Source organism: Hylobates moloch, unplaced genomic scaffold (genome assembly GCF_009828535.3).
Source record: "Hylobates moloch isolate HMO894 unplaced genomic scaffold, HMol_V3 SCAFFOLD_4, whole genome shotgun sequence".
NCBI classification, from domain to species: domain Eukaryota; kingdom Metazoa; phylum Chordata; class Mammalia; order Primates; family Hylobatidae; genus Hylobates; species Hylobates moloch.
In genome coordinates, this window is record NW_026652279.1 from 16,448,878 (window position 1) to 16,462,186 (window position 13,309).

The 13,309-nt window shown below is 41.6% G+C and overlaps 1 protein-coding gene across 2 annotated transcripts in view; it reads right to left on the reverse strand.

Annotated features, from left to right (window-relative positions):
• Nucleotides 1-9,964, reverse strand: part of CNTN3 (contactin 3) — a 348,715-nt gene extending 338,751 nt beyond the window's left edge. For both annotated transcript variants that reach the window (XM_032149509.1, XM_058437166.1), the window contains exon 1: nucleotides 9,587-9,964. The gene's annotated coding sequence lies outside the window, so the exon portion shown is untranslated. The remainder of the gene's footprint in view (nucleotides 1-9,586) is intronic.
• Between the last annotated feature and the right edge of the window lie 3,345 nt (nucleotides 9,965-13,309).

Here is a 13,309-nt window from a genome sequence, read left to right on the forward strand (position 1 = left end):
TATTCAAAGGAAATGAAATCAGTATGTCAGAGATATCTGCACTCCCACGTTCATCGCAGCATTATTCACAATAGCCAAGATATTCAACGAATTTAAGTGTCCAACAATAGATGAATAAAATGTGGTATATACACACAATGGAATATTATGCAGCCATTGAAAAGGAAGGAAATTATTTCAATTGTGACAGTCTGGATGAATTTGAAGGACACTCTGTAAAGTGAAATAAGCCAGACAAATAAAGACAAATACCACTTGACCTCACTTATATATGGAATCTAAAAAAGTTGAAATCATAGAAGTAGAGAATAGAATAGTGGTTACCAGGGGGTGTGGAGGGAGGTTTAGGGAGATGTTGGTGGAAGGACACAGAATTTCTCTTGGACAAGAAGAATAAGTTCAAGAGATCTATTATACAACATGGTGACTATAACTACTAATAATGTATTGTATACTTGAAAATCACTAAGAGAATAGATTTTAAGCTTTTTCACCATACGAAAAATAAGCATGTGACATAATACATGTTAATTAGCTCAATTTATTCATTCTACAATGTGTACATATTTTAAGACATCATTTTGTACACAATAAATATAAAGAATTTTCTCAATTAAAAGTAATTATATTAATTTTTAAAAAGTTTGTGTGTGTTATTGCTACATAAACTACCCCCAAAATAAATAGCTTAAACAAAGAATTTATTATCTGATGATTTTGAATTTGACCTGAGCTCAGCTGAGCAATTAGTTTGGTAGTTTTGCCTGGAGCCACTCGTGTAACATGAGTCATCTGATAGCTTAACTGGGACTGATGGCCTCACTCACATGACTGGCTACCAGTTCTGGCTACTGGCCAGCTATTGGCTACTAACCTCTATGTGACCTGTTTTTCTCAAGGAGGCTTGCCTGGACTTCTCCACAGGGCAGACTCAGTGTGCAAGAATAGAAGCTCCCAGGCTTAGGAGCAGAATTCACAATAACATCACTTGAGCCACATTTTATTTTTCAAATTCAATAGGCTAACTCAGATTCAAGGGAAAGGGAAATGGACTCCATTGCTTGAAGGTAACAGCCACCATGCAAACTGCCAAGGAAGGTATTGTGGCCACCATCTTGCAAACAGTCTATTATAGGCCTGATGTGTGTTTTATGTTTTTCTAACGTTATTTTTCTCTAAATAGCAAACTTAATACATTTTATATCCCCTATTCCCATCCTGCCCTCTCCCTTCAAAAAAAAGTATGAGTAAACATATGCAATTTTTCCACTAGAGACCATTGAAAGCATTCAGCCACTATGGGTCAGTACAGAAGAGTCCATTCAAAAACACAACTGAAAGAAACAAGAACATTAAAAAAAGGAAAAGAAGAGGGAGATGAATATAGAGAGGCATATAAAAAGATGGAGGAAGAAGCAGCAGAGGAGGAAGAGATTGAATAACTTTAAAAACAGGGGCATATTAATCCTATATAGAATCTAAAATGCTTCCCCATCATTTGATTTTAATCTCTTCTGCTTGAACGCTTAAAAGATGTTTGTAATTCATCCCTTACAAGTTTATGATTTGGGATTAACTCTATCCCTATCCTAATCCATGTCTTGTGCATTTTGTGTGTGTGTCTGTGTGGGTGTGTGTCTGTGTGTTTATACATGCACACACGTAAGAGTATGTATTTGTGAATGGGTGGGTTGGGTTATTGAAGGTCAAAGTAGGGTAGGAAGAAGAATGACAGAAATAATCAATTATAAAAATAGAATATAAAAAGTCAAGACTCAGAAAAACGCCCTAACTCTAGAAAAATGACAAAAAATGATATTTTCCAAGCAAGTCATAATATAGAACTATTTAAAGCAACAGACAATTATGGCACTATCAGATTAAAAAGGATACTGACTATATTCTAGAATTTCCCATTATATGGAAATACACCCTTCACTTGTAAGCATCTTCATAGAATGCATGGTTTGTTTCACAATATAACAAAACCCATATATTAAGACCCTTTTTTTCTTTTTAAAAACTAATGTTGCCACTAAAGTTTACAGACTTAATTTCACAGGGCAACTGCTGCTTAACACTAATGAAACAACAGCCCAATACATTACTACTAAATAGAAACATGTATATCTCCACATTACATATGAAGAAAATATTTTATTTACTCCAATGAAGAAAAGGAGAAACTTGGGCCTACATGGCTCACATTTCAAAACCATATAGCCCATGCACAAAGCTTTTGATCGGTTTTATTTAAAATAAATAGAAGCCCTAGTAAGAAGAGAAAAATTAACCTGCCTACTATATACAAATGTGAAAGCTTCTTAGGCAAAGGGAGTGCACAGGGGTGAGGGAGGTGCAATCACACACAGCTGACTTTGGTACAAATATGCCTTATCTGTATTCCAGAGCTTTCAGAATATTCACCGGAATTAGTAATTGGTAATCAGCAACTTTCGGCTACTTTACATTCAGGGAGGCGGCCAGACCAAGTGAGTAGCAGGCATCAGATTAGATCACTAGCTATATTGTTCGGGTTGATTTTAATTGCCTGAAAAGTGTCATTACCATCTTCTGCAATGCATTAAGTTATTTTAAAGAGTGACTATTTCTATGCAAGAAATAAAATGAACTGCAACTGAGTTAGAACCTGCATGAAGCATTCAGTTGGGGCCCTGCCCTGGTGGCATAAAAATCCTGCCCAAGTCTGACCACACTGATAAACAAACATATTTGCTATCTGCAGAACTTTTCAAACGTAGCATGGGGAAGTCAACACAGATGCCCAAACCAAAGACACAGAGAACCACCCAAATGTCATATCCTGGCTGATAAAATCCCAAGACTTCCATTTCCATACAGGCATCTGCAAGGTAAAGGAGTTCATGATATTTAAGAACAAGACAAATATTTGCATGGAAAAAGATCCATGGAAGTGGAATTTTCCAATGCTAGAATACAGTTGCAAAATTATCACATTAGTGTACGCTGACATGGAAATGTCACCTCTCAGGACATTTGTTCTTTAAGTTAAAATCCTAGAAACATGAACCTCTACATGGGATAAAACCGTGTAGGGCTATACACACATTCATGAAATCAGGTTTAAAAAATGATGACAACTGAATAAGGTCTGCAGTCTAGTTAACAGTAATGTACCAATGTCAATTTCCTGGTTCTGGTGTTGCAGGACAGATATATACAATGTCACCATACGGGGAAGTTGGATGAAGACTATACAGAACTCTTTGTACTATGTTTTACAACTTCCTGTGAGTTTAAAATTACTTTAAAATAAAAAGTTAAAAACTGCAGATTAGCAAGCTGTACCCCAGAGATGATTCAGAAGATCTTGTAAGGGCTAAGGTATCGCCATTATTTCAGCAGAACCCCAGTGAACATTTCTGCAGAAACATCAGAAGTTGAGAAACAGTGCAAGTGAAATAGAGTATTCTCAGCTCTATTACAGGGGCTTCCTCTTTGCACTGTTTAATGCCTACAAAATTTCCCCCATTTATAAGTAATTATTTATGGTTTAGGAAGATGTGCTTTTGATTTGCTGTGATGCAGTCATTTAGTTATTTCTCTCATACGCAAATGTTTCATTCTAATAAAATAATGAATTTTGAGAACTTCCCATTACTTCCTTGCACTAAAATCAGCTCATTACTTCAAGGACCAGTCCTCGGTGCTTACAACCTTTGGCTTATGCTTCCTTTAGAGCATATGTTTGTCAAAGAATTTTCTAAATTCAGATCATATCAAGATGTTCATCTGTTGTCAACTAATGATTTGTCACTCAGAAACTCTGCAAAATAAAATAAAATCTTTATACACTAAAATAAATTTTAGCCCTAGAAAAAGAAGCCCCACTATAACTATAGCTAAACTTCATGCCAATTAAAAAGATTAGACTGTCTGTCTTTCCAGAAATATATGCCAAAATCTTAATATGTGCATGCTACTCCATCAATAGACTATCAGGAAAAGCAGATATTAAACAATTTTACAATATTAATTAGATCATAATACATTTACCCCCTAAAGGAGAAACAAAATTTAAATGGTTGATTGTAGATAGCATAGAGGTCAAACCTAGTCTAGGGGGACAGTCAAGGCTACCTGGAGGAATGGCTAGGTTGGTTATCACCTTGACAAATGGTAAGGTTAGAAGTAAACAGCTTTCATGAAAGAAACAACAATGAATTGAGGGTAGAAATGAGTCAACACGGGAATAAAGAGAGTGGAGTGGAAGTCATGGGTGTTCCAAGCACATGCAAGAACACTGAAGCCAAAAGGGCCATGTTGAGTTTTCAAGGAAGTTTTAAAAGACCCATGTACTATAGTTGGAGTGTTAAGCATCAGGGGAGAATTAGGGAGAAGTCACATACAGACAGGCTGCATCAATAGCATATTTTTCCCTATGCAGTGGGTGTCCAATGACCCAAGGGGTCAGCCTCATGGATTACTATGGCACTGCACATCAAATAGATTGGAACAAGTAAGAGAGTGAGGAGAAAGTCATTTCTTAATCTCCTGCATTTAGGCAAGAAGTACTTAGAACCCAGCCTGGCACATTGCTTGAATGAATGTTCTTGTATTTTTAATCAGTGGACTGGCTACAATGGCAAAGGGAGAAGATGGTGACAAAGACCACTGACTCCAGATGCCTTGATGACCCCAGTGATAGCTAAAGGAAGAACAGACCACCTAAGCTCTTAGGAAACAGATTGAGAGGAAAAATGATAATTCCATTTTGGGCAAGATTGGTTTGAAGTAGCAGCTGTCCAAGAGATGTACGAGATCATGGGCAGTGTGACAGAAAGAATACTGTCAAATTCAGCTGCAGACTTCTGCTGAATATGGACCTTCTTGACAGGATCTTTGGTTACATATGGCAAGCTCAGCAAACCAATAAGCTTAGTTGTCATAGGTTTATCAAACTCCACTGTGGACCAGATACTTTGACAGAAGCTGCTTTGCAATAGTGCATAAAATAGATGTGGTAACTGCTTACAAGGTACTTACAGATTATAAACATACAATCAGGTAAGGAAATGTACAGTTCCAAGTTATAGTAAGCACTACCAAGGAAATGAACAGAAAGAACCTATCAGAGGTGCCCTCATTCAGGGTAGGAAGGAAATCAGAGAGCCCTCTCTAAGCAAATGATATTTACACGGTGGCCTACCATATGAGTAGCAGTCAAAAACTCTATGTGGGCCAGACTCAGTGGCCTCACACCTATAATCTCAGCACTTTGGGAGGTCAAGGTGGGCAGATCGTTTGAGTTCAGGAGTTCGAGACCAGCTTTGGCAACATGGGGAATTCCCATCTCTACAAAATATCCAAAAATTAGCCAGGGCATGGCGGTGTGTGCCTGTAGTCCCAGCTACTCAGGAGGCTGAGGTGGGAGAATCACTTGAGCCCAGGAGGTTGAGGTCCCAGTGAACCATGATCTCACCACTGCACTCTAGCCTGGGTGACAGAGTGAGACCCTGTCGCAAACACACACACACACACACACACACACACAAACCCTGTGAGTTTGTGTGTCTGCACACGTGTATGTATGTGTGTTTAGGGGTTAGGGCTGCACAGGGCTACTGGGCAAAAGAACAGAATTATCCCTAAGATAGGAAAGAGCTCAACAAACATGCAGAAATGAAAAAGGGTCTAAGAAGCTCTTGTTCCTAAAAGCTTGCTAGGAATTGTCAAAGCGACAGTAGTGTTTAAATCCTACACAGCCTTGCAGGTAATATTTAATAGTTTGGATTTTATTCTGAGTGCAATGAAAAGCCATTTAAGCATTCTGAGTAGACGAGTACTAATTTAACTTACATTAAAAAAAAAAAAAAATTCTTGGCTGCTATGCATGATGATTTGGGGGAAGAAGTATGAAAGGAGCCAAGGAAGCCAGTGTAGTTATCCCAGGAGAGAAGATGGGGACTTGGAGAAGGAGGACGTGGGTGAACATGGCGGGAAGTGGGCGAATGTGAGAAATATTTCAGGGTTAGAAGCAAAAGGACACATAAGGTCTGAGTTGTACTAGTTCCCCAAAATAAAAGTACTTGAAGTATTGTGATGGTGTCAAGAATTATTTACCCTATTAAAACAGTATACCGACAGCCTCATTTGTCAGTAACATAATCAAGCGGTTTTGAAATATGGCTCTCATATCTTAACATCTGAAAGGTAATCAAAGTCAAGAGACTTAAAAAACAAATGGGACAAAATTGTTCTCTTGTTTTAGAACATAGAAAATTTACAAGCTGAGTTACAAAGGCACCTAAGAGAGTGCTATGGAATCACTATAACATAGATAATCTATGTCTTCAAATGCCAGTATGTCTGCAACAAGAAATATGCAAACTCACTGAATTATTTTATCCTACGTAAGAAAATAGTCATTTTTCCTCATTCTTTGCAAGGCAGGTTCTTGCGCAGTAAAGATTCTACAAATATTTACATTCCAAGTAGCAAAGCTGTTTGAAATGCTATAAAGTTCTGCCAGCACTTCTATTACAAACCCTTATTTCTTGTTTATAACATGTACATAAAAGGGAGAAAATAAAAATGTACTATGGATTGAAACTTGGCATAGAAAGTTTCAACCAGGGAGTGCATTTCTCCTGCAGCAGTTTTTCCAAAGAAATGTCCCACTGTGTTTAAGAGATGAGTGCAGGGGAGACTATAAGATAAAAACCATTTACAACACTTGATCCATTTCTGAAATGTTTATACAAATTGGATAAGAGAATGAGATCTGTCACCCCTCAATTTCAAAGACACGTTCTATCTTAAACTGTTCCGTGGCCCCATATTCTCTTGCCAACCATCTTTGCAACAATGATATTCTCCATTGCACTTTTATCAAGCATAAGAAAGGAAATTGTCCACCAGCATTAAGTGATTAATTATATATGCATGTTAAAATTATATGCATATGCATGTGTGCATATTAAAAACTACAAGTGAGCACCTTAAAGATGCTCACCTTCATAGAGACAAAGTACCTTGCTAAAATAAGAAGGCTTAAAGGCAGACTGGTGGTGACAACTAAATCAGAGACAGCAGGCAAACATGCACAGCATCAATAAATCCTCCTGCCATCTGAATATATTCCACTACATAAAATTAGCATTATTTTTACTGCTAACAACTTACTAACTGGTGATTGGAAACCAGTCAAAGCTTCTCTGTTTTGTAGTATTGCCACAATATAGCGATATACAGATCTGGCAGTTTGGAAGGGGCAATTATATCTATATACTATTTCAGCATGAACCATATTAAGAGTTAACGAGAACTTCAAGTTGGACACTAAAATTATGCAGTAAAAACAAAGCTGGAAGATGTGTACTGAATGTGTGAGAAGGAGTTAGGAACTTGTAAAAGAGAAAGATGCATATTTTGCAAGCAGAGCAAAGAGGCTATTAGTTTGTAATAACTAGGCATATATGAAATGTGACAGTGATAAAATTGAACATAAATCAGCAAAGGAAAGTCTACAGCTTGTTGTCCACAGCTAATCTTTGCTCTACTTGAAACTGCTCAGCACTTTGCTCCTATTAAATGCTTTGTTGCCATTTTAAGGTACACTTGGGCTATCTGGTTTGTTGTGAAGAATATTTAAAAGTTAGAGTTCTCCTGGAGAAATGAACTTAACACCTTCATGTCTTCGGGCTGACACTAATGACATCCAGACAGCGAGAAGGACATGAGGCTGAATGTTATTGTCTGTGGCGGCCACAGCCTGAATCTATTACCCTGCATATCAATTAGCCAGTCGGTGTCTCGGTTATCCTACTTTTAGACAGGAGGGCCACTTGCATGCATTCAGCCTTACTATTCATCTTGTAAAAGTGTACAGCAATTTGCTATATTTCCCTGGTGGATACTGATCATTTTGGGGGTCCTCAAACCACATGTTGACTCTCAACTAATTTCAAGCAAGCGTTCAAAGACCAATAATTCCCGACCCCACTCTTTATTATCTGCAAGCCAACATCCTTCCATTTAGCAAGGCTGAACCCAATCAGATTTCTTTAATGAACATTCACAAGAACCTCTCCCATTGCCACCAGTGACATGCACGTCTTAGGCGTCTTACAAATGTTGCACAAATTGATATGAATATTAACCTGCAGGCAACTTCCTCCCTAGTCCCATGACCCACAAATGGTTAAAACCATGAACCAAGATGCCAGGTTACTGCAGCCAAAGTCAGGTTACTGTTAGTAAATACATCTAGCAAAGCAAAAGTAACACATTTGACTTAATATTGAGATATAAGCTCTTTCAAAGGCAATTACTCCTCCTTTCAATCTCTGAAGGGCTGTGACTCATTGTTCTGATTAATTCCTGTTTTTAATCTATTTACAGATCAGGATTCTTTTTCAGCTAGTGTGATATTCATCTCTGTGGGGGTAGACAGAAACCACAGCACGTACAGTCTTCCTACTTTTTTTTTTTTTTTTTTGTTATTCTTGCTTAATCATTTTAAAATTATTTCTGGATTTACCTACTCACCATATGAGCTGGGGTTTCTGACCTCCCTCCTGCACATCACTCCCTCCTTGTCTGTTGCTTTTTCTAGCTCTGTTTCCCTGCATCTTGGGTTGAGGTTAACAGACTGGCTACCCGTTTCCCAGAGCTCGGTTCCCCTTTCTTTGCCTCTGAAAGGAGGTTTGCTGTCCTTAACATAGCGGACACCGTTTGTTATTAAATAATTCCTCTGGGCACATCTCCTTGTTGTAAATCAATAAGCAAATGCAATACAGGGAAGGACATACGGATTGGAGAGCTGTACGGAGCTTCGCACAAGCAGAGCCCAGAAGCTGTTCGTTCATTTTACGCGACCAAAAAAAAAATTCCCGATGGTGCTATGACTCCGGTGCCTGGTTGGCACTTCTGGTTTTCTGTTTCTGCTATTCTGTTACCTGCTTGGTTAGCTTTGCAGGGCTCCTCAGAGAACACAGAAACAGCTGAAACCAGGGTCCAAGCTCAAGAAACTTGGACTATAGTGCATCAAGATAAACCTGGCAAATAAACGCGACAGGGAATTCCGTCCCAAGCTGCTGATCTGTGAGTAGAAAGAAAATGCAGCTTAGAAAACTTGATCGCTAATGAAAGAATCCTCCACCCTAGCTTTCTCAGACCTGGGAATCTGGGCCTGGGGGGTGGTTCCAGCAAAGAGGTATTACATTCCCACATTCTGCATCATGCACCCGGAATTGTTCCTTAGCATCCCTACGAGTCACAACTTTTCCCCCCCAACTTTAACTGGCCAAATCCACTGCGGGAAGAGCACGCCCAAGGGACCTACCACTCAATTTTCCGCGCTCCAGCTGGGGATGCAGCCTTCCCAACCCGAAACCAATCCTCGCCCCAGAAGGGGAAAAATAATCTCCCCAAAGCAAGTCCGATGACAGAAGCATCTTTTATTCTTGACCCGTCCGGTGCATTTCCCTGCAAACAAACTTCGAGGCTGAGGAGCCACGAAGCCAGTGCGTAAAGTTTGCCCCGGCAGGTGGCTCATCCCTGTGGCCCGGCCGGCGCCAGGAGCCGGGCGTCCGGGACTTACCTGGTCTCTGCAGCTCGCCAGACGTCCGCCCCGCCGGCCCACCTGCCGCCACCGCCGTTAGTCCGGGCCCGGGGGGCCGCCGTGCGCGCCCGCGTTAAGCCGCCGCCGCTGCCGCAGCGCCCTCGTCCGCGCGGTTCCCGGCCCAGCCCACGGCGCCAGCCCGCCCGCCGCCGCCGCCGCCGCCGCCACCGCCGCCTCCGCTACGCGCCACGCTGCTGTGGCTGCTGCCGGCGCCCAGCGAGCACTGCCTGCGCCTCCGCCACTCCGGCTCCGGCTCCGGCTCCGACGCGGACGCTGGAGGGAGGGGAGACCGGGCGGACTGGAGGGAGGGAGGGGCGGGGAGCGCGGCGGAGCAGCCAACTGGGTCCCGAGCCTCGCGTCTGCCGCTGCCTCCGCGCCTCTGCGCCGGTCGGACCCCGCGCGGCCCTGCGCTCGGCCGCGTGCACCCACGTGTGTCCGGCCTCCGCAGGGCCCTGGGCGGCGGCGCGGGCTGGGCGACGGTCACCGTGTCACCTCCGGGTGGCCTCGTGCCACACAGGGCCCGGGAAGCACGGGGTTAAGGCAGGAATTCCACTTTTAGGAAAGCCTCCTGCAGCTGCGCTCCCACAAGTGCGCAAAGATTGCCAATTTTAATATTAAAGCGGCTAATTACTAAGGGCTCGCTAGGTAGCAGGTAGTAGACTGCGCTATTTAAATGAATTAGTTCATGCAGTCCCCAGAGCAACCTGGATCTATTATTATTCCCGGATTTAATGATGAGGAAATTGATTTGCTAAAGGTTTCAATGAGTCAGTTGTGAGAATAATCGCAACTATATTCTGTCAAGGACCCTATGAAGTAGATCTTACCACCTTTATTTGCCGAAGTATACTCACAGTGGTGGGTTGGAGAACCCGGACTTGAACAAGCCTGTTGAAGTCCTGAGCCTTTGCGCTGAACCGTTGCTGACTTACTTCCAGTCAAACTCGTGCAAACACTGCAACTTTACTTGTACGAAAAACAATTGGGATCAACCTACCTGTCCTTTATTAGGAGAGTGGCTGATAAAATACGGTAGAGACATACAGCGGCAGAGAGAAAGGTGCATCTACTAGTATTGGCATAAATGACCTCCAAGAGGTATCCTTAGAGGCTGGGCGGGGGTGGGTCACTCCTGTAATCCCAGCACTTTGAGAAGCCAAGACAGGTGGATTTCTTGAGCCGAGGAGTTTGAGACCAGCCTGGGCAACATAGGGAGACTTTGTCTCTACAAAAAAACAAAGAAACAAACAAAAAGTTTAAATTAGGTGGGCGTCATGGCACGCACCTGTTGTCCCAACTACTTGAGAGGCTGAGGTGGGAGGATCACTGGAGGAATCACTCGAGCTCAGGAGGTGGAAGCTGCAGTGAGCCATGATTGTGCCACAGCACTCCAGCCCAAAAGACTGAGGGAGACCCTATCTCTACATGCATAAATAAATAAACAAATAAATAAATAAATAAACAAACAAACGGTATTGTTAGAACTTGGACATGTACTGTTGATCGGCACAGGAAAGTTGGTGCCTGTACCGTTTTTGTGCTTACAAACACACACACACACACACACACACACACACACACGCAGGCAAGCTTTTGTGTGTATGTATCCATATTTACGCATTCACAATTTCTAAAAGGATGTCTAAGGATACTGTTAACAATTGTTAGTCCTGGTGAGTGAGACTGAAATTGGGGCAGAGGAGACTTTATACTTTTCATTTTATAATTCTTTGACATTGTTTTAAAAATGTATCATGTTGTCCCTTCATGTTAAATAATCTAGTCACATTTAATTAGACTTGACAGTTTATGGCCCTGTTTCCTCCCCTTGATCCTCTCCCTGTGATTCTTGGAGATGGAATGAAGCAACACCCCATCAAGAGCAGCAACCTAGGCAAACCAGGCCTGGTTTAACTGCACTTTCTCGCTCTTGATCATTTTCTCAAGAGATACGTGTGTGGTCCCCTGCAATTCAGAATGAAATTTGAACTTCTGGAAAAACTCTCCTAGAGGGGGTTTGAGGACAAGAGGTAAGACCCAGGTCAGTCAGATGCAAGGTGCCGCTCCCTACAGCAAAGTCAGCATATAGGCCCCCTGCATTTCCCATTGCCACAAAGAAGTTGCTTGGTACTTTGGGAGACTGAGGTGGGAGAATCCCTTGAGCCCTGGAGTTTGAGACGAGCCTGGGCAATACAGTGAGACCTCCTCTCAACAAAAAACTTTAAAAATTAGCTGAGCATGGTGGTGTGTGCCTGCAGTCCCAGCTGCTTGGGAGGCTGTGGCAGGAGGAGATCGCTTGAGCCTGGGAGGTCCAGGCTGCAGTGGGCCATGATTGAACCACTGCACTCCAGCCTGGGTGACAGAGCAAGACCCTGTCTCAAAACAGAACAACAAAAATAACAAAAAAAAAGAAATTGCATGAATGGCTTGACCAGGTGATTTTTCCCCAGTCCCCCTTACTCTATGAGCATACAACAGAATTATTGAATACATTAGGGAACTTCTGGCCACATTTGCCCTCTCTCACTTTATCAGGAAACTGCTCATCCCTAAAAGAGCAATAGCTGGATTACAAAAAATTCTGGGGTTATTTATGTTTTAAAAAGAGGTTAGGGGAGACAGGAATAGATAGAGCACTCTGCTATAAATAAAAATCATGTGCTTTTTCCCCGTCAGAATTAAATTGCAGTAAATTTGAACTCCTTAAGGTTTCTCTACTTAGCCAAAGGAAAAAAAAAATAATAGAACAGGTACAGAAAGGTTGTTTATGGTCGTTTCAGTTGTTATTGGTTACTGTAAATAATCTTTTTGCTTGCAATCTGGGAACATGTTGGCAAACCCCGTACATGTGACAAAATGTTTTATTGGGTAGAACTGGTGTGTTCTGGAAGGAGCTGAGAGAACTTTACATGCAAATTATGCTCATGCCTTGCACCTAGCAGGCGCAATTACTGCCATGCCCACAGCCATCACAGGCATGGCTCTTCTTTTGATATTTTCAACTTGATGTCTCCTAATACATTTTTCTTCTAATATATACATATATACCTTGTCTAATGGGAAGGGAAAGAGCATTTTCATCAAGGAGGGGGAGCTGGCCCCAGGCAGCAAAATGACAGGGAGAAAGACAGGAAAGAAGCTCTTTTAAATTAGAAAGAAATCTAAACCCTAACCCCTTCCAGCCCTCTCCAAATAATTAGTCATTTCTAAACTCAGATTACATTGCCTGTGCTAGTAAAAGCTGATTAGTGCTGGAAAGGGATTTAATGGAATTTTGAGTCTTACGGTTGCTGTGGGGGGGTTGGTGGGGGTGGGCAGATCCTAAAAATTGTAGAAATAATGATGAACATTTAATATAAGCCACAGTCTCATAGACAGGTAAAAGGTGTCTAAATATATGTATATAGAGAGATGTGAATCATTTTATACCCTCCCTTTGCCCAAAATGTAAAGCATAATGTGAGTCAACTGAAAACCTGATATTTACCAAAAGTTGATACACAAGAGCAGTTTTCAATACAATTTCCATCCAATTTCTGGGCCAGAAGCCCAGGAAATTAAAAAAAAAAATTAAAGGCACATGTGGGTCTTCTCAGTGTGAATGCCGGATGGAATTTTTATTGAATTTGGCCTCAACTGATTGTAGCATTATAAGCAATTCTGCAGTTAAGTTTCAGCAGCCATTTAGATGGCAAATCCTTT